Source organism: Panthera onca, chromosome B1, assembly GCF_046562875.1.
Source record: "Panthera onca isolate mPanOnc1 chromosome B1, mPanOnc1 haplotype 2, whole genome shotgun sequence".
NCBI classification, from domain to species: Eukaryota; Metazoa; Chordata; class Mammalia; order Carnivora; family Felidae; genus Panthera; species Panthera onca.
This window is the reverse complement of record NC_138342.1, coordinates 100,796,536-100,824,335: the sequence shown is the minus strand read 5'-3', so window position 1 is coordinate 100,824,335 and position 27,800 is coordinate 100,796,536. Positions and strand designations below refer to the sequence as shown.

The following is a 27,800-nucleotide window of genomic DNA, read 5'->3' as shown; positions in this document are numbered from 1 at the left end:
CTCAAAAATAAACAAATATTAAAAAAATAACAAAAAAGTAAGTTCAAGCCAATTCAATAATTTTTAATCCACAGACAATCCCCATTATTTCTTTATTTTCCAGTATAGATTTTCTGTAAAACATACTTACATAAAGATGGTAGAATAAGAGCTGCTTTAATGACTTCATCCAAACCATTCATAGAGCATATGCTATATTGCCATTTAATTTGAGTCTTTCTGCTCTCCAGAAAATCATCTTTGTCTCTTTGTCTGGGGTCTGCATATTCACATGGAGGAATTGAGGGGCAGCAGGAAGTGGCGGTGAAGAAAGTTAAGGGACTTGTCTTATTTGTTTTTACTTAAATTATAAATCACAGATCGTACTGATGCATAGGGGCACTTGTACCCCAATGTTTATAGCAGCACTCTCAACAATAGCCAAATTATGGAAAGAGCCTAAATGTCCATCAACTGATGAATGGATAAAGACATTGTGGTTTATATACACAATGGAGTACTACTTGGCAATGAGAAAGGATGAAATATGGCCTTTTGTAGCAATGTGGATGGGACTGGAGAGTGTTATGCTAAGTGAAATAAGCCATACAGAGAAAGACAGATACCATATGTTTTCACTCTTATGTGGATCCTGAGAAACTTAACAGAAACCCATGGGGGAGGGGATGGAAAAAAGAAAAAAGAGGTTAGAGTGGGAGAGAGCCAAAGCATAAGAGACTCTTAAAAAACTGAGAACAAAATGAGGGTTGATGGGGGGTGGGAGGGAGGGGAGGGTGGGTGATGGGTATTGAGGAGGGCACCTTTTGGGATGAGCACTGGGTGTTGTATGGAAACCAATTTGACAATAAATTTCATATATTGAAAAAAAATAAAAATAAAAAAAATTAAAAAAAAATAAAAACTTCAAAAAAAATAAAATAAAATAAATCACAGATCAATGAAAATAGAAATGTTTTCAAGAGAGATGATTTTCACATGATTGAGAAAATGGCAATGGTCTAGATGGAAAAAAACATTATTAAATTTGTGGAGGTAGCTGGGGCGAGGGGAAGGGCCCTGCAGGATGGTCCCCTGAGCCTGTCTTTGGTGTTGCCACTATTTATATCCCACCTTATGTATTAAACTACATGATCCATCCACTGAAAAATGTAAATAAATTTTGAATTAATAAGCATTAGGAAATAGAAGGCATTTCTTCTTTTTCTTTTTTCTATTTTTTTTCAAGGACCTATCCATTGACTCCACTATATTTTCTGAATAATACAATACAGGGGCTTGGGGGTAGAAAGTATATGCCTAACCCTAACATTGGCCCATAAAACTCCTCAAATTGCACCTTGCAACGGTTGTCAAATGAGCTCATTGAATCAGCAGTATTAATTTAATCATATTTTGGTTTTTATGATGAAATAGTTCCAAGGAATATGTTTGAGTAAATTCTTAGTGTTCCATCTGAAAATCCGTTCTATAATAATGATACGTAGTTGCTCACATTTTTTTTCCTACTGTGTAAAGTCTCCCAATAGACCACAGAGTTGTGGGGAAAAGTGTTTCTTTTCACCTTACAAATAGTAAATCCAAATTAACTGAATAAGCCAAGGAATAAAAAAACAAAAACAAAAAAACCCACATGCAACAAAGAGGTTAGTTTCCATTTCATCTTATGTGCAGTAAACACTAAGTTCTAACTCAGATATGTTTTCTTTAAACATTTTTTAAGGAAAGAGATAAATTTCATCTATAAATATTAAATAGATGATTTGAAGCACTTCTGATTTGTATCATCAATTTTCAAATGGAAATTTTATCACAAAGCTAATAAAAACAAAAAGAGGAGTCAGCATTAAAAAAAAAAAAAAAGGATGAGTGAGACATTCTACAGTTTCTCAGTTGAAAGGAACAGCACTTCCTTTTCTCATGATACCAAAAGCTCCCCGATAGTGGACCATACTGGTTTAGAATGTGTCTCCCTCCAGCAGAACAGCTGTATTACTTTTCCCAGCAGCTGATTGGGTCAGTCCGCCTCAGGGCACTCAGCCCCCCACTAAGTTGTTACATTCCCAAGACTGAAGACTCTCTCTCTCTTTCTCTTTTTTTTTCCCAGCACTTAATGCATCATCCCTCCCTTTAGAATCTTCAGGCTCCTTCCTCTGAGAAGTAATACAAAAATACTGCTTAATTGTGGCTCTTTCAAACTGGAGCATTATCAGTTTTCTTTAATTCCTGTAAAGACATTTAACGGCTGATGTAACTATGACCTCCATTTGCTCAGTTAATAGAATGGACATTTGGAATTTTTTCACTGAAGAAAATAATTACTACACAGTTATTATATTTTAGCTGTATTTCAAGAAGACAAGAATTCCATTGGATTGAAAATTAATGGGAACATTAGGGAATAAAGGACTCATTAACCAGGAATTAGGTCACTGATCTAGTTCATTTTCAATACTATAGATTCTACAAAAGAAAGACAATCTCCTCTAGCTCACCCAGATATAAATGAACAAAAGTAAGATGTGGGATGATTTCTGTAGCTTACAACTCTTGAGGGTGGTGGTTGTAGCCTGTGGAGCCAGAGTGGAGAAATGAAGCTGAAAGTGCTTTGATGTCTAAATTCCATTAATAACTTTTAAGCAAAACTAACAGTAGAGTGAGCTGTGGAGATAGGAGTGGAAGAGAGAGGATGTTTCAAGAAAAATATTCACACAGTTGTTTAACATGGAGCTGATCAAACAAAATAAAATTATGAGCCATTTTCTTCTAAGGAAGAAAATAGGATGTTTACATTCTCAATTTTTCCTTTCATCTGAGTCCAAGTATAAAGAATCTAAGAGTCTAAGGCTGGCTGAATCTTTTAGTAATTCTCCTTCAGAAAAGCCTTCGGTGAAGAATTAAGAAAACCAATATCAGAGAAAGGAAACTTTTTTAGTGGCAATGGGGAAAGCTGAGCATAAAGAGATGAAGTTATGAAAGAATGAATTCTAAAAGTGAAATACCCCCAAAAATTTGATTCCCCACCCGCCCTCCCCCTGGGTTCTTGACCAGGCATAAGCATCAAAATTACTTGAGCTTTTTCATTACACAGTTGCCAAGATGCCACCCTAGGCTTTCTAAATCAGAAACCCTGAAAATGGGACATGGCATGGATCCTCTTTAAAAGTTCCACCAGTGATTCTGAAGCACATTTCATCTTAAGAACTACTATTCTGGTGCAATCCACATTTCCTCCAGGCTTCGCCACTCTGTGCTTACAAAGCCACAGTAACAGCAATGGCTGAAAATTCATGGTCCTCCATGTGTAATTGCATGGTTTCATCCATTTATTTCTGTAGTCCCCAAATGCAGAGCATGGGGTTTGAAAGAACTCCCAGATTTCTCTGCTTGTCATCCCTTGTTAAGGTCTTGGTTAGCAGAACCATGTGAGAGTGGTACTCAACACTGGCTCTCTTCTCAGAGTGCAGACCCCTTTTCTGCTTCTCCCAAAGTGCAAACCCTCAAACCCAAGTAGCCTTTGCCATCTCAGAGCCAGGCTGTGTTATGTATGCCTAGACATGGTGAAATGATGTTTCTTCACAGCGCAAAAGCACAGGCTCATAAAAGACTGAGACCTAATCTCAGGACTAGAAAATGCTTCTCGTTTCCTCCCCACCCCCCCCCCCCCACCCATCTCACCACCACATTACTAAAGCCTATTTACAACAATTGCTTTTACTAGATATATCATGTACAACTATCAAGAAAAACTGGCAAGGCATACCAAAAGATAAAAAACACAATTTGAAGAGACAGAGCAAGCATCAGAACCAGACAGGGTAGGAATATTGGAATTATCAGACAGGGAATTTAAAACAACTATTAATATGCTAAGGGACCTGATGGATAAAGCAGAAATCATACAAGAACAGATGGGCGATGTAAGCATAGAAATGGAAATCCTAAGAAAGAACCAAAACTGCTTGAGATAAAAAGCACTGTAACAGAAATGAAGAATGCCTTTGATGGGTTTATTAATAGACTGCACAGAGCTAAGGAAAGGATCTCTGAGTTTGAGGATATGACAACTGAATCTTCAAAAACCAAAAAGTGAAGAGAACAAAGACTGAAAAAAACAGAATATCTAAGGACTGTGGGACAATCACAAAAGGTGCATGGTGGAAATATAATGGAAATACCAGAAGGAGAAGAAAGAAAGAGAGAAACAGATATATTTGAAACAATAAAGACTGAGAATTTCCCCCAAATTAATGTCAGATGCCAGATCACAGGTCCAGGAAGCTTAGGGAATGCCAGGCAGGATAAATGAAAAAAAAAAAAAAAAAAAAATCTATACCTTATCAGTATCATTTTGAAGTTACAGAAAATTAAAGATAAGGAAAAAAATTCTGAAAAAAAAATACCTTACTTGCAGGAGAACAAAGATAAGAATGACATCTGTCTTCTCAGAAGCCATGCAAAATAGAAAGATAGTGGAGCAAAATGTTTACAGTATTGAGAGAAAAATGATGCTCTTCCCTAACATGTTTCTGCTTCATCACCCTGGTTTCTAAGCCACATGATAGGTGCCTCTGTGCCAGTGAAAACAGATCCCTAACATTCTTCCTGCAGCCCCTTCTGCATCTGGGTTCAGGATAATTCCATGGGACTCATTAATAAAAGAGACAGCCTCCTGCTCACTCATGTGCCTTTCCATATCTGTCTCCAGACATCTTCCTCTTTGGAGACATTTTCCTACTATGTAAACTACTTCACCGAAATAGCCTCTTTGAGCTTTTAGCTGAATATTTTCATCAAACACACATCAAAATTTCAAATCCCGGTTTAGGTTGAGATGAGATCCCTATTACATTAGTAATTCTTCTACAACAATATTCCTCTCTCTCAAGTTATGTAATATCTAGCTACATCCAAGGAGACCACAAGGTCTTTCATCAAGTGCATTGATAAATGCCAACCTCTGGAGTTGCCCAGAAAATGCCGTTAACATCTATATTTTCAAACTCAAAGCCCAAATGCCATTTGGATTGCCACATGGATAAGGGGAAGGGAAAGGGTGAGAAGGCATTTGGTAGAAAATGTATCCTCAAACCTCCAACCTTAAAAACTGCTTGAAGAAGTTGCCTGTATCATGTCAGCACTGCATGATCTCTTTGCTCCCCACACCCTTGCTCCGCTTTCTGCCTCACCCCCACTTTCTAAATCTTATTGTCAGGGCTTTGCATCTTTGCAAGAGGCCCCACCATTCAGCCAGTTCTGCAAGCCAATAACTGGTTGTTAAACTTGGCTCTTTCTTCTTTTTCCTCTCACCTCCTACAGCAAATTTATCACTAAATCCCATTGGTTCTGTACTCTGAATTTCCCTTGATTCTATTCTCTCCTTCTCTGCATCCCGACAGTCTGTAGTCTGGGCTGACATCATGACTTACTGAGACTAATGCAATAAGTCACAACTGATTTCTTCACATCTACTTTTGTACCCTGAACATTGTTTTCTATGGTACAGAGTATTTTTTTTAGATGTCTGTTTCAGCTTCTCTTAGAAATCTTAAAATCTTCTTAAATCCTCTGAATGTCAGGGCCTTCAACTATAAACTGAAAATAATGATTTCTCCACTGATGGTTATTATCAGAATTTGAAAGAGTATAAAATATATGTATAGAGAATATGTATATAAAAAGCTTATATAATATTTTACTTGGCATGTGACAAAAGATCATTCTTGTTTTTTTCTAAGTTAACTGAGGACATTGGACTAAATGGAGAAACAAAAGTCTATTCTAGCTCTAAACTGTTATGATTGTATGTCACCAAAAGAAGTTGGATGAACCTAAATTTTAAACTGGATGCCATATTCTTTAGATATTCTGTTAGTAATAAAATACTAATAAAATACTGAACCAGATGGACCCGGATATGACTCATATTAGGCTATGTCAAAGGTGATAAAAACCACTATTGTGTATATACTGCACGTTGCCAAACCCAGCTCTGTCACCTTTTTTCTGTTGGGTGATAGGCTGCTGACAGATTGCTTAGGCTAGGGAGTCAAAAGAAGAGAGTCAGTGCTTCAAGTAAGTCAAGACATTAAACAAACTGAAATAAGAAATTTAATCTAAGCACCATTCATCTCATCTTTGCCTCAAATGGGGGTGGGGATACCGAGACAGATTCCAAAGGTGGAAGTGATCATGTTTCTTAAGTTAACCTGGAAGAAGGGAGAAAGGAACAGAGAGAGGCATAACAATGGTCTTTAGAGAAAGATAATACTTTTGAATTGATTTGAACTGAATTGAATTTAAGGAGCCTCCTGGGTTCTCTTCCACAAGAATCTGAGGGTCAAAACACTGGGGAATGAGAAGTTTATAGTATTTCCTCTGGCTCCTAGAACTATTTCAAGTCTTCTGGACCTGTATGTATATGAAAGCTGAAGAATAGGCTGGTTCCTAAGTGTGGAGTTAGGACCAGGAAAGGGAGAAGGATCAAGAATAAAGAATATGGAAGGAAAATGGTCCCTCAGCACCTTGAGATTCAAAATGAAGATGTGAAACCTGTATCTATAAGTATGTATACAGTATCCCAAAGGCAAAAGTCTATGTTCTAGTCTTTCTTTAACCCTCGTTTCTAGATTCTAAACTCCTGCCACATCATCCCATTCTTGAAAAGAACTTCTTGGATCAATGACCCATCACATACTGACTCATCCCTGGAGTTCCTGCAGGCATGGGAATTGTGCCGTTTCCTTTTTAATCTGTAGTAGATAAATATATCTTTCTCAATGAATGGAGCATTACTTTATTTGCTTAAGATAAATGAATGAAAGAATGAATGAATGAATGAGTGAGTGAGTTTGAGAACTGCCCATGAAGCTAGTTCTTACAGCATGAATCACAGAGTCTTCATCTACAAATTGTGGGTACAATGCCTACCTTATTGGTTGTTATAAGAAACTGAGAGTTATAAATGAAAAACCTTATGTTCTGCTTGGCACGGATTCCAGAGTTATCTTTTCCTATAATAAAGCTCAATGACATCCCAAGTTTGGAAATTAAAATTTCAGGCATATCCCCAGAACAATCATTATAAGGATTTTTTCAAATAGTCCATAGCTCATCGTCCGAATATACGTGTTTTAAAATGCCATATAATTGATGAGATCCATTAAACTTCCAAAGATATATCTGGCTTCCTATTATAAATTCCAATACTTGAAAACCTTAGGGGAAAGTCTTCTGTAATAGGGTATGTCAAATACGAGCTCTGTTTTTGCTTATTTATACTAAATAGCCTCTAACCCCCAGTCCACTATGCTGTACAAGATTTATTTACAAAGTCTTTAGCAAGAGCTGGAGTTCCATGGGTTCTGAGTATACATCAACTTTCCTCCAGCAAATTATTTTGGGTTCGTTTTTGTGATGTGACTTTGATTTCAGCATATTTGTCCACTTATGTTTAGAAAATACATAGTTATGAACATTTTTTTTCCAGTGGGAAGTATTTTCATTTTAGAGTATACTATTTAAAACAAAGACTAAATGTAATGAATACATTCCCGCATGGGTTATAAATTAAATTTCTGGACAGGGACATGATCCTTATATCCTAAGAAGGCAGAAAGTTATATAATTTTCAAAATGTTTGGTGAGATCAGTTCACCCATATTTTGAAGAGCATTCACTTTTCTCCCCATGGAATAATATGAATCACACACTAACCGGCATTTACCTAACTTTCTTATCTTTTAAAATGTAGAAAAATTCAGGTTCCTCTGCTAAGTAAATTCCATGTTATTCTTCAAGATAATTGTCATGTGACTGCATTAGTTGGCTAACCTTGTGTTCTCACCAAGAAACAGTATTATTTGAAAAGAAATTGTTTTCATATGAAGTATGGGGAAAGTGATTCTAAAAGTACAAATATCCTCACCCAGATTTTCAGTATTTAATCAGGTATTTTCAACACACTGGTAAAACTGAAAATGGTAGGCATATTTGAGAGTGACATTTATTCTTATAATTCATTTTGATACAATTTTTTGTAGAGCATTCATAAAATAATTTCCTAAATGAGATAGTAACATACAAATTTCCATATACTGGAGAAGCTACTTCCTATAGAAATCTGACTCAACTATAGATTTAGTAATAAGCCAAAACACTGGTTTATGTTGAGACTATTAGGTATGCATAATGATAATACACCCACATGCCCCTTTGGAACACTTAATACTATTTTAAATGCTTTTACATACATTATCATTCATCATTTAATCACAAATAGTTACAAATGTCAAATTTTTTGGATAGGTCAAATACAGAAAAAAACTAAGTTCATACTTCAAGGAACTTTTATTGGCATTTTCCGATAAGGAAATGGAGCATTTTAGCAGAAGAAATTAATATAGGTTTGGAACAAATATGTCAGAAAAGTGGTTTCTCATTTATGTATAAAAATGTATATACCACAACCACTATCAATCTAAATAAGTTATAATGTAACTGTATTGTAACTTGAATGGGCTCAACTGGAGCACTGGCCAGACACTACAAAGCCTAGGAACTAGAGCCTGACATGTTAAAACTAGGTTAGGAATTCAACAAGAAGGAGCCAACATCCAGAAAGAAAATGGAGAGTGCAAACCATTCTTAAGAAGCGCAAGGAGTCATAGCTGAGAAAACCAAGTATGCCTAGCAGAACCACAGCCTGGAGCAAGGCTGACCATGAAAGTCTGATCCAAGGGGCAACAAACAAATGCAACTGGAAGGGGATGGGAACACGTGCCAAGTCCTGGGATTACCGGCTGTGGAGCTGGAACGTGGGTTGCGTGACCTATGGGTCAGCTGGAATGAGGCACAAGAGGTGGTCCTTACTTAAAGGTGCTCTCTGGGAAAGACAGATAAAACACATCAAGTCTTCTTAGTATTAACTACACACCCAGTTATGATAATAGTTATTAAAATGCAATTCTATGGGGCACCTGAGTGGCTCAATTGGTTAAGCATCCTACTCAGGTCATGATCTCTCGGTTCTTGAATTCAAGCCCATTGTCCAGCTCTGTGCTGACAGCTCAGAGCCTGGAGCCTGCTTGGAATTCTGTCTCCCTCTCTCTCTGCCCCTCCTCCACTCATGCTCTGTCTCTGTCTCTCTCTCTCTCTCTCTCTCTGATAAAAATGAACAAACATTAAAAAAAATTTTCATGCAATTCTACATGGCAAATTGTTTTCTTATCCAGAAAGCTTTAGTAGGAGTGGTCATGCAATTGCTGATTTGTATGTATTGATATGAAGTAGTATTCAAACTAAATATTTAGGAATCATATTCTGTCATTAACATTTATAAGTAATTAGTATGATTATTAAATATCTTTAATAAAATCTATGTAATTACAAAATTACCATTTTGAAGATGAAGCTTAAATCCTTCATCCTAATAAATAAGAATAAAAGTATTTTATCACTTTAATTAACATAATAGATAATGAAACGTATTTGTTGATTGAGCAGGAACTATTTCTGATTTGTTGCATTTAAGGGTGTGGTTTAGTCTTATCATGGCACTATTGGGAGGTAAACAAAATTACTGCAATTCATAATTTTTTTGTTGTCCTTTTTACCTACGTATGATCATATAATTCCAGCCAAGCCATCCATTTACATGATTCTGGATTCTGAATTCAGGGTCTTTGGTCTAAAAACTGTACTTATGTGTCCCTCCTTTTGATTTTCACAAAGGATGTTTCAGCCTCATGTCAGTTTTTAATCTGTAATACATGCATTTTTCTGAAAAATGTTCTGAGACACTTTGTGTCGTGAAATTAAGGGAAATAATTCTCTATTAGAGGATGTTGGTTGATGCAGGAAAAATAACATGGTAAAATAGCAGCTCACAGGAAAGTTTTCAAAATGCATATCTCTATTGATTTAGTGTGAATCTGTTTGAATCACAAAATCAAACTCTAGAACTAGCGTTAAGAAACTAAAGAGCACACAAAAAGAACAGAAATATGCTAAGGCCTCAAGGGAAATTTCAGGAACAAAGGATAACAATTTCTAAGGACCCAAAAGAATTAAAAATTGTACTTTCCTGAAATTTGTCACTAACATGTGCCTTGAATTAACTATTTGAAAAAGCATAGATTTAAAAATGAAGTTAAAATTCCCACAACTATTATCAGTATAAAAGATTCATTTTCTTCTCTTCTCCTGACCCCTACTCCACAGTAGGGGGCTGACCTTCACCATTTATTGACACAGGAAGAGAAATCAGACATCACTCCAGTGGTTGACCTGGCTAGGGCAGGAAACGGTTTTTCTGGGAACCACACAGCATTTATAAGTCTCTTGATAACTGCACCTACAGTGTCTAGGTTTGTTCTTTCAACTCCTATTTTTCTACACACTGCCAACCAATGCAAACACAGGGGCTCTTTGCCTGGTTTCAATGCAACCAGCAATGTGGCTGCTACAGACACAAGCAATTGAGAGATACAGTTGATGTTGATTCACTTAAAGTCTGATTATCAAGACCTGGTTTGTGACGGGGTATAGGGGGTTAGATTTCTCTTCTGTGCCCAGAACAATATGGTTTTGCGCTCTGAGATGCTACACGGTAAATGTAATGGACATTTATGTGTATGTGCCTGGGTGTTTTCCAATATCCTGAGAAACTGCTGAAAACACACACACACACACACACACACACACACACACACTCATACACACTCACACACAGCAGCAAGGCAAAAAGACCAAGTGAGTTGTAGGGAAGCCTAGTTTAATCTTCAAACTAGACAGATGGCATCACCATCAATTAAAAAAAATTCTTTGGAGTAAGACTGCCTGAAACATCACTTAGGCCAGAAGTTTTCATCACGGAGAGAATCAGGAAAAATCTCTTAGAGATTCTGGCTGCTTAGCCCCAAGTGTCAACGGGGACAGTGATGTTGAACACACCTGCCACCACACACACACACACACACACACACACACACACACACGCACGTATTTTTTACAACCCTTAACTCCTTCTGTATTGAGGTCAGTACTTTGTATTCTGTATTTTTCTTCATTCTGCTCTTTCCTCAAACCAGAGAGTGAAGATTTGAGCACATGTATACAGAAACACATAGGCAATCTCCTAAATATTCGTTTGGCTAACCATCCAACAAATTCCAGTACTCTAAGGATTAACTAGTCACTTTATTTCTTTTGGAAGGCTCTGCTATAACTGAAGCCCGACATTTTGTTTATCTTCCAGTGTTTATCTTCCAAGGAACATACTCAAATGCACTCATCATGACAAAGTACCTGCTGTAGAGATACATTTTTAAATTGTGGAACTTGACGGCTTTTTTGGAGGAGCAGGGATTATTATCTAATTTTTAATTTTTTTTCATTCTTTGTAGGAATGGACAAAATATAAGATTCTTAGAGATTTTAAACAACTTTAGGCAGTGTTTCTAGCCCCACTTTAGTATAAAGTTAAGTAGATCTACCAGTATGTTAAATGGATATTTGAAACCTATAAATATTAACAAACCTCATTTAAGTTAATTGTCCTGACCTGCTCCTCCTGCAACAACACTTTTTGGAGAACTGCTAAAAAACAGTAAAAGAAAGATTTGCATTTCAGAGCCCTTTATTTCCCCAGCCAGGCACTAGTGTGGTTTCTCATGAATAATGCAAAGATACAGTGGCAGGAAGCCAAAAAAAGAATAAAGAAAAGCAAAGATGGAGATAACAAATGACTCTACAAACTGTATCATTAATCCTTGAATGACTGAGAATTGATTATTAGTGAGTTCATTTTTTGTTTGTTTCTATTGACTAGAGAAGGATGGCTTTACAGAGTATCATAAAGCATGATTGAATAGAGGCTCTCTGAAAATGCTCAAGTCCCTATTTTTTCCCTTAATGTATGTCAACCTTAGAATTATTTAAGGTAATATATTATCACTGAGAAAAGAAATTAAGTAAGATTTTAGTTCCTTCTCTGAATACATTTTCTTGAAAGTAAATTGGAATTAAGGGAGCTCAGGAATTCTATTCCTTGTCTCAATGGCTAGATTTTTGGCATTTATATGTAAACAAATAACTCTAATATGATGTAAGTGCTATATTCAAAATATGTGCTATGGGAGAACAGATCATAAATTATATCAATAGCAATTAAGATATGTATTCTTAGCCTTTTTTGGACCCACATTGTATTCAATTAACATTCAACATTCAACAAATATTTATTGAGTATGTATTATATGCCAGATAGTTACATTTTAACAATGTCAACTATTGTCTCAAATTTTTTTTTAAAAAAACAAAGATTATTAAGTAAATGGAGATAACCAAAGATTTGCCTTGGGGGAACGTGAAAGGGAGAAGGAATTTAGAGACCTGGCTAAGACCAGAGGTGTGTTGCTATATGTTTAACAATTGGCTCTCCAGGTTTAAAAAACAAACAAACAAAAAAAGGAGGTCCAATTTGTAGTGTTCACTAATTAATGTGATATAAATATGACTGTCATGTTTGATTTCAAGCTACATCACCAAATGCGGAGTTGGGAAGAGATGCACACAATCCATTCTCCTGATTCACCTTGAACCCACTGTAGCCATAATTTAGTACCCACCAACCAATGGCTTTCCAGGTTCATTCTGAGAACCTATTTATGGTTACAAAACAGGCAGAACTGGGAGATTGAATAGCTTTGCAGAATGACACAAAAATGCACATGGATATATTTACCTATGGTCTTATATTTATCTCTTATATGCTCCTATATTTATCTCTTGTCTTCTCTTTTAGAGTGTCTACTCTCATATGTTGTCTCTCTTTAGCCCTCTGCTACATTGAGCACCTGATCTCTGCTATTACAAAGAGAAATAACAACTTTTACTATGGAAAGCTGGCAATAACTTTGAGCCACTTCAGCAATATTGTTTACCATTTTATCACACAGTATTAAAAGGTCATGTTGAGGAATGCCTGGGTGGCTCAGTCGGTTAAGCGTCTAACTGCAGCTCATGTCATGATCTCATGGTTCCTGAGTTTGAGCCCCAGGTGGGGCTCTGTGCTGACAGCTCAGAGCCTGGAGCCTGTTTTGGATTCTGTGTCTCCCTCTCTTTCTGCCCTTTTCCTGCTCATGCTCTGTCTCTCTCAAAAATAAATAAACATTAAAAAAATTATAAAAAGTTGTGTGGAGATTTAATAAAATTAGTCAATATTTCTACTTCATCAAAGATTGAGATTTAATAAAATTTGTAAACATTTCTACTTCTTCAAGGAAATTTTTAAATGAAACGTGCAGTTTTTCATTGAAACTATGTTGAGATGAAAAATTTGGTGACTCTAAGCCTTTACTGGAGCTAGATTTTCAGTTTACCCATTATTGCTTTGTACCATCAGTGCAAATGTCAAAACAATTTAAAGGGCAAATAAATAATACCTTAGTGTTATTATTAAAATAATTTTTAACCTTGTAGGCCCTGTGAAAGGATCTCTGGGTGCCCTAGGGGTCTGCAGACAACACTTTGAGAACTACCCTGCTAGTCTAAAGTTGCAAATGTCTCTTGGTTTTGGTTATTGCAATAGGCTCCCCACATCCATTCTGGCCACTTTGTAATCCATTCACCAACAATAAGGAAATTCTAGTCATGTCACTCCCTCCTTAAAACCCTTTTATGACTTCCCATTACTCTTATGATGAAATTAAAACCCTTATCACGGTTGACAAAGCCCTCTATGATTTGGTCCTTGCCTACTTCTATAGCTTCATCGTCCTTTGTTTTCTTCAACCTATTTGCAACAGCCACACTAGCTTTTCTGTTCCTCAAACACAGTAGATTCATCCTTGCCCCCATGGTCTTTGCACATGGTCTTTTTTGTGCTTGCAATGCTTTCTCTACCCTCCATTTACCTGATTAACTTGACCCGTCCTGCAGACGTCAACTTAAATCTTACTGGAAGAGGCTTTCCCTGCCTGACTCCCAATAGATTAGATCCTCCTTTTGTAAGTTCTCACACTCTTGTAATTATATGATTAGTGTTGTGCTTATTTTTGAGATCTGCCTCCTTCATGAAACTGTTACTGTTCTCATGGAAGAGACTGTGTCCGTTGTGCTTCCCATTGTATCCCTAATCTTCAGGGTAAGGGCTTTGAATGCTGTCTGATTTTATTGAAGGGGAATCACTTAGCATTAAAAAAACAAAGAATTGGATGATTATTTACATGTAAATGTCAATCTGTCTGCTCCTATGACCATGTACAACACTGACCCTATGGGCCTCAATTGAAAGAGCAACAAAGTACCTTAATCTAGCACCAAATTACCTTATAAAACTTTCATTACTTAAAAAAAAAAAAAAAAAAAAGAGCAAACTGGAGGTGAAGAGAACAGATCTCTTATTTCCTACAGGAATCAAATTGGAGCCAGACCAGCATGACAGTACTCAAAATTGAAACTCAACTCCAATAATGAAGGTTTTGTTTCAGAGATAAATTTGTCATATCTAAATTCCTCTTTCCTTTAATTTGATGTCCCCAAGGAAGTTCCTAAATTCTTCATATAAATATACTGTAGACAATCAGCAGTCATTTTATTATCTCATCCATTTCTCCATTTCAATAAAAATATTGAATATGTTCTAGCTCGGAGTCAAGTCTGTAACTTCTTGACTTTCTGGAAATGTTATTATACTCCCAAGCTTAATATCACAGTAAATCTTACCTCCAGAAAATACTGTGGTTCTCCTCCTAGTAAAGAAAAATGTGCTAGAAATTGTAACTCCAGGAGGCTCAAAGCTCTTTAGAATATGCCCAGTATGGCACGTGCATGTCTTATGTCAAATGGACAACCAGCAGGTGATTACACACAGTAGCCTAAGAAGGTACCATTAGATGTTACAATTTTTAGTATTTATTTTCTTCTCAGGTCAAAAAAAAGCCACCAAAATGATTTAAGACTTCCTGAAATACTCCTATAAATATTCTGTTAATTCTACTCTAGATGAAATCGATGTATCTTACATAAATTGATGACTTACTATGAACAATCATAGTAAGTCATAAAACTCAGGATTGCTTGGTGATAAAAAAAAATTTAGGTTAAACAGCTAAATATTTTATTTATAATGCCTCAACTACTTTTGGAATCATGTGAGACATTGTTTCCTTTTCTATTTCCTGCAGTATTCCTCCCAAAGCTAGAGTTTGTTTTAAAAAGACAAAGATTAAATACCGCGGTGAATTATTTCTCCGCTTATGTGCAAACACCTTTTTCTTTTTGCTTGTCTTTGTGAATTTTTGAAATCTAATATTTATTACATTGTGTTTAAAAAAGAGACAAGTTAGCATGCAGTTTGAAAAAGAAAAGATGGTAACTGTAACAGATCTAATTACAGTGAGATACCATAATTGGGTCAGCAAGAGGCTACAAATGAATGCATTTGTAATGGAAATAGGAACTTTTCTGGAACATTTTTTTCTTTCTTTTTTTTTTTTTTTTTTGATGTTCATTTATTTATTTTAAGAGAGAAAGCGTGAGCAGGGGAGGGGCAGAGAGAGGGAGAGAGAGAATCCCAAGCAGGCTCTATGATGTCAGCATGAACCCAACAGGGCTCAATCTCACCTGATCATTACCTGAGCCAAAATCAAGAGTTGGACATTTAACTGACTGAGCCACCCAGGCACCCCTAGGAACTTTTCTGGAACATTTAAATAGCTGATATTATGCTATTGCCTTGGAGACCCCACTTGAATTTTTTTTCCTTTTTTTTTTTTTTTTTTTTTGGTTAGGTCTGAGAAAGAAATCCCAGATGGAAAAGTTCAAAGTAGGAGATTAGTATCTAGACAAGCCATAGTGGTTGTGTTTGGAAACCTAGACACCAAGAGCCCACTGAAGGGGGCTGACTGCTGAAAGGAAGGAAGGACTGGGAACCCCAACTTTGTATGTGTGGATGCATCACAGAAAAATGCTACTCTCTGCAGCAGTTTGGATGACACTGTTATTGAATAGCTTGGAATTTACCTATATCCTTTTAAATTAGCTGTTTCTAATTTCTTTTTTTTTTTTTATTTGTACTACTTGATGTTAGGCTAATCACCCAACTGATGAGTCATATAGTACTCTACTATATAGAGTACTATATATAATAGAGTTCTATTATATCTCATTTAAGGAAATTTTTATTCACCAAAAGTTATAAGACTAAATAATTCCTCTATGGTATGTTATGGACAACCTTCTTGATCTCATAAAAGCTGATTGTTCAATTTGTGCATTTTCCTGCCTCTTGCTTTTTCCTTTCCTACTTGCTTCCTTTAGGCATGCTTTTCCCATGTTGAGTACCTTCTCTATGGCTTGAGCAAGAGGAAGGTAAGACTTCAAACTTAGGTCAGCCATGTTATTAAAGGTATGCTTGGAGAAGTGTATGGAAAATAAGAAATTTGCCAGCAAAAGTGACATTTGTAAATTATCTATGAACCTAATTGATTCATTTAAAAAAATGCTCAATTTCTTTAGAACAACACTGTCTGGTAGAATGTCTTGTGATGATTGAAATGTTCTGTACCTGTGCTGTTCAATTCAGTTGCCACTAGTGAAAATGAGTAACTGAACTTTTAATTGTATTTCATTGTAATCATTTTAAATTTAAATGGCCACATGGAGCTAATAGCTACTGTAATGGTCAATGCAGCTCTTGAACATGTCTTTCTAGTTATCTAGGTTTAGCACTCCAATATCATTTCATTAACTCCAAAACTACTAATTTATAAACCATGATTACTTGACATGGATTGAATTAGTCTATCATTGACTTCTTGAACTATGAAGAAATGGCTGATAATCAGATTAAAAATGTAAAAAATAAAACAAAGCAAAACATTATAGACCAAAAGTTGCATAGGAGCAAAAACTTATTATAAGAACTAATTCAGCACCATTAAAACTATTTATAAATTAATACAGATAATAAATTTGTTAGATGATGAATCACTTTTATTACTCATTGATATGAACTAGGTCTAAATGGACCTTTTTACTTGGAAACACTCTGGAAATGGTTAATTCTATGTGTCAATATTTGGGGGTTTTGTTTGTTTGTTTGTCTGTTTTTGTGTCAACTTGACTAGACTAAGAGATGCCCACATGGCTGGTAGAACTATTTCTGGGTGAGTCCCTGAGAGTGTTTCTGAAAAAGGTTACCATTTGAATTAGATTAAGTAAAGAGACCTGCCCTCGCCAATGCAGGCGGACATTTTCCAATCAGTAGAGGGCCTGAATAGAACAAAAAGATGAAGGATGGGCAAATTCTCACTCTCTCTTCTTAAGCTGCGATATCCATCTTCTCCTGCCCTCAGATATCAGAGCTCCAGGTTTAGGGACCTTACAACTTTGGGACTTACACCATCAGCTCCCCTACTTCTCAGGCCTTTGGAACCGGACTGAATTATATCACCAGTTTTCCTGTCTCTTCATGTTGCAGACTGCAGCTCATGGGACTTCTTGGCCTCCATAAACATGTGAACCAATTCCTATAATAAATCTTCTCTTATATGTATATATCCATATATATCCTACTTGTTCTGTTTTTCTGGAGAAAGCTGCCTAACACAACTCTTTAATATTTATGTATTTTAGCATTTATTCAAACTATGCCAGACAGTGGACTAATGGTGTTTTTTTTTTTTTTTAACTTGCCCTGAAGAGGTCCATTTTTGCTCTAAAGATGAAATGTGTATCTTTCACTCAGCAGAATTTAATATTAACATAAATATTAATATATTTGCCAACTTGAAGATATGCAAGGACATTAAACAATTTAATACCCCCAAATCTTACTTTTATTTTTAAAGATGTCACCAGCACTTTATTTAATGTATTTCATACTTTCCACATAAATAATATTGAATTTTCCTTAGATGAGCACAAAACAATGAGGTTTTTAATATTTTATTTAATTGTACTTTATAGTGATTATTATTTATATGATTGAAAGTTTCTTTAGTATAGTATATTAGCATATGGTATAGTATATGTATGTGTATTGTATTAAATATTTAAAGTTTTTGCTACATTTTAGGTAATAATAAGTTAAAAATTTTCCCAGTATTTAAACTGTGATTTAGTTTATGTATAGTAGATAGCACTAATGTATTAATATATGTATAAATACAATAACTACTGTATTTCTCATAATAAGTACTATAAGTTTAACAATACTTATATAACCATAAGAATAACTTTAAGCATATGCACTAATATAAAGATAAGTACTAATAGTTTCTTTTTTAAATTTCTTGCATTAGGTATTATTTTAATGCCTGATATGTAATGTCATTAATAAAAATAATGAATTGATTTGCACATAATAAAAGGGACTTAATATGTTAGTCCAATATTAATATGTTAGCCCAATATTCCAAGAATAATGAGCATGGTCTATAGAGCCAAGCTGCAAAGACTGTTCAATTCCCAGCTCTCCACACACTAGAAATAACTTTGAACAAGTCATTAAACTCATCTGTGCTTCAATTTCCTCACTAGGAAAGCAGAAAATAATATTTGTCTCTTCATAAGGTCATTGTGAGAGTTACATAAAAATATTCATGAAAATTACTTTATGTAGTTCCTAACACATAGTAAGTGCTCAATAAAACATTATTATTATTATTATCAATATTATTACTATCATCAGGAATATTGCAAGGTAAACTAAATATATTTAGGATCTTATGTCATCTACTTAAAGGAGATATTTGACGAGGAGCTTGACAGTGTTCACGTATTATTATAGTATCCATTTTCACAGAAAACTAAACCAGAGTTTACATACTGGAAGATTTTTATTACAAGTATCTGAATTTGTACATAAAACGTTCAAATATTTTTATTTCCTTAAAGAATATTAATTTGTCTTTTTCCTCTCAGTATAAGATTAGAAAATCTATACCCTTTTGTAATTTGTGTGCTTTGTTTTGAAGAATATATTTTGGACATAGAGCTATTGCAGAAGATGTCCTTCATGTTGAAAACAAATTTATTTTTCTTTGAAAGACACGTGTATTTCATTTTAAAAAATGGCCTTTATTCTCTATGCCTATAAATCCTAAGAATGGATATATTAAAAATGGAAAAAAAACTTCTAAGAAAACATTTCTGTAATGAATACTGCCCTACAAAAGATGTAATATTTGAGAAAGGCTCTGATCCAAAAGTATGATCAGAAATTTTCAAGTATAGCATTGAATCAGATCTCTAAATGCCACCATGCACTGAGTAAACAGATTTAGCTGGCAGTGCAAATCAAATTGGGAAAACTGAATATCTCAGTAATGCTGCCAATTTCTCAAGCCTCAAAGATTTACATCTTTGAATTTATGCTGAAGTTAGTAGTATAGTACATGAAATACTTCATGAGTTTAATTTAAACCTTACCTTTAAAGGTATGCACTTGTGATCCCACTTGCCCAGTTGATTCCTCAACTGCTTTTAGGAGATTTGAAGGGAATAACTGGCTTCAAACTGGAGAGCTAAATAGATAAATGTGGGCAGTAAACAAGTGTGCTTTGGAACCCCAATTTCTCTCTTTGTATTAGCTTCGTGACCGTTAGCTACTATAACAAATAAGCTTACAGATGTATGATAGCTCACATACAGTAGACATCTATTCCCTACTCGTGTTAAGTCCAAAATGAGAGTTCTTTTTTGACAGATGGTCTCCTTTGAGCAGAGATTCAGAGACCCAGGCTCCTTCTAGTTTTGGCTCCATTGTTTTCAACATGTTTCTAATATGACCATGCTGGTCTACGACCAAAGACAAGGGGAAGGAATAAATAGCATGAGGTGGAAAGGTTTTCTGCGCCAGGCCTGGGAAAGAGACACACACCACTTCTACTCACGGTCCACTGGCTGGAACTCAGTCATGTGAAAAGGAAGCTGGGAAACATAGCCCAAGATACGCCAGGGATGACAGGCAGCAGTGCCACACCCTTCCTGATAATCTACAGCCTGCAGGCTATATAGTTTCCTCTCCACAGTCACTAGTGCTTTCCCTGTTGCCTCCATGACCTCTTCATTTGCTGGAGGGAAGTAGTCTCATTAATTAATTCACAGTTATGTGTCAGCCCCGAGTGTGCATTTTAAAAACAGAAGCCTGGAGAATGATTATTCACTCTGTAGAAGACCAACGGGAGGAGTTTTGTTGCTTTTCATGTTTTGTTGTTTGTTGTTTTGTGGGTGGCTTGGTAAAACAGGTTCAAAAAATAAGCAAGAGCTCTTTAGTCCACAAATAAGGCAAATTCTAAAAAGGAGTCAACTTCCTGGAAAATGGAAGGGAGGACACAAATTAAAGAATAGATGTTATAAATAGCATCCATTCAATTCTGGATTTTTCCCCTCATCTCTTTAGTTATTCATAATGTAAACTAGTGGCAGGTTGGTGTCTCTACTGGTATTAGGTAAAAGATGTATGTGTCTTTATTCCTATACTGAGTTAGCACGCATAAAAGATCTAATAGAAATTGCAGATGCAACATGTTCCAAAATGTTAAAATGTTGACTTTCCTCCACAAACTTGTTCCACCCACATACTTTCTCTTCTCTGCTAATGCAACTCTATCCTAACACTTGCACAGAATTAAAACTTTAGAGTCATTTTTGACTTTTCTCCTCTCACAACTCTTATCCAAGCTTCCAGGAAATACTGTTGATTGGATATTCAAAATGCTCAGAATATGAACACTTCTTCTCGTCCTCACTGCTCAGTATTGAAGCCTCCACCCTCTGGACCCTGAATTACTGAAAAATCACTGGGGCACCTGGGTGGCTCAGTCAGTTAAGGGTCTGACTCTTGATTTCACCTCAGGTTATGATCTCATGGTTTATGGGTTGAAGCCCTGCATCACTGACAGCATGGAGCCTGCTTGGGATTCTGTCTCTCCCTCTCTCTCTGTCCCTCCTCCACTTGCTAGAGGGTTTTGTTGTTGTTGTTGTTATTGTTGTTTTTAACTTGCCCTGGAAAAGCCCATTTTTGCCCTAAGGATGAAATGTGTATCTCTCTCTGTCTCTCTCTCTCTCTCAAAATAAATAAACTTTAAAAAAAAGAAAAAGAAAAAGAGCCTAACTAATTTTATTGCTTCTATTTTTACCTAACAGCACCACCACAACCACCCCCATACCCCTCTACTTATACACACAGAATCTACTCTCAACCCATGGGGTAGGGGGAAGAGCTAAAGGTAGAAGCAGTGAAATTAGGATGCTATTGCAATAATCCAGGTTAGAGATAATAATGCTGCTCCTACTCTCCCTTTCACTCAGTCTGCTTCAACCATAATGACCTCATTGCTGTTTTTGAACAAGGTAGATATTCTCTTACATTTCTCTTCTAAACAAGACTTATCCCGAGCATCCTCTTAAATATTGCAATGTGTTACCTATCTTCCCACCCGGAATTTCTAAGTCTTCTTAAACCAATTTCCCTTTTTCTTTGTTTTTAAATTGATGTATAATCAACATATAACATTATATGAGTTTCAGGTGTACAATGTAATGATTTGATATTTGCATATATTGTGATATGAAACAAAATATATAAAATATATAAATATAAATAATATAATAAAATATAAAAATTAAACATATATATAAAATATCATATATATTTAAAATTTTAAAATATGATATAGCAAATAAAATACATAAATATAAATAAGATATAAAATAAAAATATAAAAAATAAAACTACAGTAATTCTAGTTAACATGCATCACCTAAGGACTTTCAAGATCTACTTTCTTGGGGCACCTCAGTGGCTCTGTCGGTTGAGCATACATGGTTGTAAGTTCAAGCCCCGTGTTGAGCTCTGTGCTGAGCATGGAGCTTCCTTAAAATTCTCTCTCCCTTTCCTCCCCCCTCCCCTGCTTGCACATGTGCTCTCTCCCTCTTTCACTCTCTCTCTCTCTCTCTCTCTCTCTCTCTCTCTCTGCTATTGAGTTGTGGAGGGCTTTTTAAAATACTTTTAACATATTAACCCCTTATCAATAAATGATTTGCAAATATTTTCTCCTACTCAGTACATTGCCTTTTCACTTTGTTAGTGGTTTCCTTTGCTGTGTAGAAGCTTTCATAGCGATGTGGTCCCACTTGTTTATTTTTGCTTTTGTTTCCTTTGCTTTTGGTGTCAAATCTAAGAAATCATTGCTAATAATGTCAAAGAGTTTACCTGATTTTTCTTTTTTATGTAATATGTAATGCTTTCTAACATACTTTAAAAGTTGCATGAGTTTTATATTCATTGTTTGCCTCTCTTCCAGAATGTAAGCTCCACAAAAGCAGAGATTTCTCTTGTCATGTTTTCCCATTGCTGTCTTTCCAGTGCCTAGAAGAATACCTGGCACATAATAGACAATTTATAAATATTTACTGTACATTGATAGAATTTTTCTAGACATTAGCATATAATTTACAGTTGATGATCCTGTAAGTTTTAAGCTTTTCTCAGTCACTACTACATGATAGAGAAGTTTAATCAAAATTCTTAGGACAAACATTGCTTACAGTGTGTTTGATGGAAAATTAATCTCACAAAATACTTTTGCAGATAAGTTTATAAAATATGGCATACCATACCTACTTGTTGGATTTGCAAAGTGTGTTACTATATTATAGTCTCTGAGATACTTTGCTGTACAAAAACCTGTTTGATCTAATCCAGCATTTCCTAAATTTACCTAATGTACCTCTTTTTTCCATAGGGCAGCTATTAGCATCCTATGGAGTTTTTGTTCCATGCTTACACTGGGGAAACATTGTTCTAGACCAGTGGTTTAAAAATAATAATATCCAAATGTGTTTTAACCCAGAAATACAGTTTGACTCAACACGTGAAAATCAATCATTGTAATATAGTATATTAAGTAGATAAAAGATAAAAACCACGTGATTATCTCAATAGATGCAGACAAACATTTGACAAAATTCAAATTTTTTTCATGATAAAAACACTTAACCAAATTAGGAGTAGAAGGGAATTTCTTCAACGTGAGAAAAATAAGAATAACAGCTTACATCATCAGTGGTGAAAAATTGAAAGTTTCCCCCCCTATGGTCAGGAGTCAGAAAACAATGTTCATTCTCACTATTTTTACAGAACATTAAACTGGAGATACTAGCCCAGGCAGTTAGACAAGAAAAAAGAAGTAGAAGCTTCCAGATTGGAAAGGAAGAAGTAAAAACATCTTTATTTATAGGCTACGTGATTTTTATGTTAAACACACACAAACTATTAGAGCTAATGAAATGAATTCAGCACTGCTGGATATAAAAACCAATGTGCAAAAATCAGTTATATTACTGTACTTTAAAAATGAGCAAACCAGAAAACAATTTCATTGATAATAACATCAAAAAAGAATATAATACTAAGGAATAAATCTAACAAAAGAAGTGCAGTGTACGTATACTGAAAACTACAAAGCATCATTAAGATAAATCAATGAAGACTTACATAAATGGCAAGATATATTCATGGATGGAAAGAATCAATGTTGTTACGATGGAATTACTCTCTAGATTGATCTACAGACTTAACACAATCCCTATCAAAATATCTGTTGACATTTTTTTTTCAGAAATTGACAAGCTGATCTTAAAATCTTATGGAGATTCAAGGGACCCCCAAATAGAAAAACATTCTTGAAAAGGAACAAAGCTAGAAAACACACTTCCCTATTTCAATAGTACATGGTTATAATCAAGGGGTATGGAACTAGCTAGCCTAAGGATAGACACATAGATTAAGGAAAATAGTTGAGAATTTTCACAACAAATTAATGATGGAGCTAGGATTCAAAAACAAATCAAACATGAAAACCTATGTTTTTCTTACTATCGCATAAGTTTTCTTGGTTGATTTTCCTGTCTATATTCTCCACAATCCCTACCCCAGGACCATGCACCTAATAAACACTCCATAGTAACCAATGAGTGAATAAATATGCTTCTGGTGATAATAGCTATCCTATGAGGGAGGCAGTGAGTGGCATATAAAGAAGGATAATTATATTTTTAAGCAGTAATTTTGCAGCCAAAGAAGGAAATTAAAAGCTGTAATTGTTTATGTTCTGAGTAAAAAGTACAGATGGAGTTTCTACACTCTAATATTCTTCACCTTTTAGAATGGATTGGTTAAGAATATGAGTTAAATATGAGTAAAATGAGAATATGAGTAAAAATGACCAGTCTGAAATATGACAGACACTACCAAACTTAAGACCAAAACTAAAATTAGAGTAATTAAGAGACATTCACCTCATAGTTCCCCTTTACCTGCCAACTTATCATTTTCAGTGAGATTAAGATAAGTGTTAGCTCTATGGGAGAAAAACTTTCACATAGATACTAATACACGTGACTTTTCCCTGGAAAAGGCCCTGTAACTTTTAAGATCCTTGGAGAATTTTAGTCTTGGAATAGATTCACAAAACAAATCAATCCTAAAGAGTTTAATGTCATCAGTGACTAAGGGGCACCGTCTCAAACTTACCTCCTCCGACACGGAGAAAACAATGCTGCCACAGTCAAGGTCAGAGGCAATAATGTTGGAGCACTAAGTGTCTTTCTAACAAATTTAGACTTGACAGTTATTGTGTCTTTCTCCTGTCCTAGTGGATCAGTCCACAGAAACATGGCACATTTACTGCAAGCTGAGGGAATACATACGAACCTATCTGCCTGCATTCTGGGATGGATGCCCTACACACCAGGTCGTACGGTATCCTTGTGACAGCTGTTTGGCAACACAGGGGAAGGATGTCCGGAGGAGATTGGGTGAATGCTAGGCCAGACCGCTCAACTTTCTATTAGTCTCCTTTTATAGCCTTGAGAGCTAACCACAAGCGGTTGCATGCTTTGATAAAAGTGGATCATAGAAATGGAAATAAATGCCATATCTGGCACGCCCTGTAGACTCGTTTCTTTGAACAGTTGTAAACAGTTGTCTTTTATGGGGTAGTAATGTCTAGCAGGTATTTTTAAAGGATTTATGTTTTATCTTATAATATAAAATTAAGTCATCTTAGGTAAAACAAGTAACATCTGAATATTGGTATTTCATTGTCACTAACCCATAAAATCATCTAGAATAACTTGCTTCATTTTTAGAACCTAAATTTTCCTGCTTATGAAGACAACAATAATAAAAGTCATGCTTTTGTTCCTGTGTTAACAGGAAAGCTATTGCACAGATAATGTAAAATATCACTTTGTTATGAATTTAGCCCTGAATGAATGATGTGGGCCTGGGCTGGAAGAGTACAGGACCTTATAGGGTGCCTTCTTGAGAGCTAAAATTAAAAGGCTAATTTATCTTCCTACCCTTGTTTATCTTTTGCTCTGATTTTAGTATTTAGCTCTCTTAACTTGTTATATTATATTTTATTATATATAATTACATATATGTTTTTTAAATATTATATATATAATAATAATAATTTTGTAAGATATCTGCCCAAAACCCTTTTAGAGAAAAAGTGAGGGTATAATTAATCCAATTTTACTGAAATTGTATAATCAGTTGGATTTTCTTGAGCACGCACAAGTTAGTCATGGGGATGATGAAACAAAGGAACGGTACGAAATCCTAATGCATTGCTTAGGAACACCAACTTGTTAGCCACTTAAAATGCATAAATCATATACAGATAAACAAGGCTCACCTTAACGTTTAGGAGAAACTTTGAAATAAAAAAGTGCTGAAAGTAGAATTAAATATTTATTAATACACTTTTATGCTACATTCTAGGTGCCAGACACTAGCCTGGTTGTTTCACACGTATGATGTGTGTTCTGTTGTTACCACAATCCTCATTTGAAAAACTGAGGATCAGAGTGGCTAAGTGCCTTGCCTAAATTCACATTGGTAAAAAGTGGCAGCCAGGATTTGAAGCCAGGCAGTCTAGCTGTAAGGTCTATTATGCCATTATGTGGCATTAGTTCTCAAGATAGCAGAAAACAATTGTGTGAATAGCTCTGTGATTACCAACCCTGGAAACTCAGTAGCATCGCCTTGGGGAGGGAATATGGGAGGCTAAAAACATATGTGGATGTCTGGGACCCACTCAAACTTCATCATGTATATTTTCTAAAAGACCCATAGGTGATTCTCTTCTTGCAACCTGGGTTAAGAACTACTGAAATGGATGAACCATCAACTTCACTTTATAAACTAAAGAGCAAGAAAGACCTTTTTATTTAATGTATTTAGCTTTGATAGAGAAAACATGAGTTGGAAAAGGGCAGATATAGATGGAGAATCCCAAGCAGGCTCCATGCTGTTAGCACAGAGCCCAATGCAGTGCTCAAACCAGGAACCCTGAGATCATGACCAGAGCTGAAGTCAGAAGTTGGATGCTTAACTGACTGAGCCACCCAGGTGCCCTGCAGCAAAAATTTTGAAGAGATAGTCTGTATTCTGAGCAGTCTCTTCAAAAAATTTGGAATAGAGGAAGGATTAAAACGAGCACAGTGTCATAGTGATAAAACAGTCATGAGAATAATCATGATTTCAAAAAACCAAGTCACATACAGACCCTAAGCTTGTCACTCGTCTTTCAACAAAAGACAACATTTGTAGCCGTGGGGAGTTATTTACCTATATTCAAGAGAATGCAGAAATATAAGTCCAGAATGAATGAAGGCAGATACCGGTTACACTTTCCATTAACAGAGATGGGAAGAAATGCCATTGTAAAAATGCCACCCTTGCAGTTAAAAGTATAGCTGCCACCTACTCCATTTTCACTGCATAAAAAAGAATGTCCTTTGTAACCTACGCTTTGTGGCCAAAGCAATGCAAAATATCTTTAACAACTTTAGGTTTTGATAGAAGATCACAGAGATTGAAAGTTAATTTACTGTGTCCTCAAAAATGAGACTTTATTTGGAGGAGAGAGAACACGAAAAAAGGAGCAAGAAAAAGATTAAGTGAAAGAAGCTTAGTAAAGTATTACCAAACAATGAATTAAACGAACATGTATTTTTCTTGAGAGGTATTGATTTCACATGCAGACACATACATGATGCAGTGCTTTCGACCCTCCCTTTCAACCTTTTCAATTATTTTAGTTCCTGGAGTTTCCCAGATGGAAAAAGGATTTAGCAAATTACAAAAACCACATATGTGAATTGCTCGCTGGATGCCTCATTGTGTATCTCATTCACATCAACACTGCTGGGTACAGTCGTGTTAGGCTCCTGAAAAAAAAAGCCAAGTTCCCCCCCCCCCCAAAAAAAAAGGTTGTCCATTTCCCAATAATGGTTCAGATGCCTCAGATCCTTTGTGGCAAGTGGATCTAACAAATTAAATTAATATCATACACCCTCAAAGCCTGCTTATGCTTATTCTTGCACTAACATCAAACTGATTTGCTAATGAAGTGACTTCATAAAGTAGTAGTTATAGTTCCTACTTATATTTCACTACCAGGTTCTTAACTTTAGGGAATAAACTGCTGTTTGTGTACAGAAACTCACTCTTTCACCTAATTTTTATCTTGACTGCCATATGGCATATAGTCCTTAGCCCCTGTGTGGCTTATTTTTTTCTATCTCTTTGGGCTTTGTAATTTTATGGAGCTTTTTTACAGTTTGAAACCGTAAAATAGCTCCTCAAGAATTTGGACAACTAACCCCACATGAATTTGAATAAGCAAAAAGGACATCATTCTGTATAGTCTTCTAAGGATTTTCATTTGTGAGATGTTATACTAAGTTGCTTGATGCTAAGGGGAAATCTACCAAAC

The 27,800-nt window shown here is 35.6% G+C and overlaps 1 long non-coding RNA gene across 1 annotated transcript in view; it reads right to left on the bottom strand.

The window, feature by feature from the left end:
- LOC132675987 (uncharacterized) overlaps window positions 1-19,525 on the bottom strand; it is a 28,898-nt gene extending 9,373 nt beyond the window's left edge. The window contains exon 1 of the long non-coding RNA XR_013554893.2: window positions 19,435-19,525. This is a non-coding gene — a long non-coding RNA (uncharacterized LOC132675987). The remainder of the gene's footprint in view (window positions 1-19,434) is intronic.
- Between the last annotated feature and the right edge of the window lie 8,275 nt (window positions 19,526-27,800).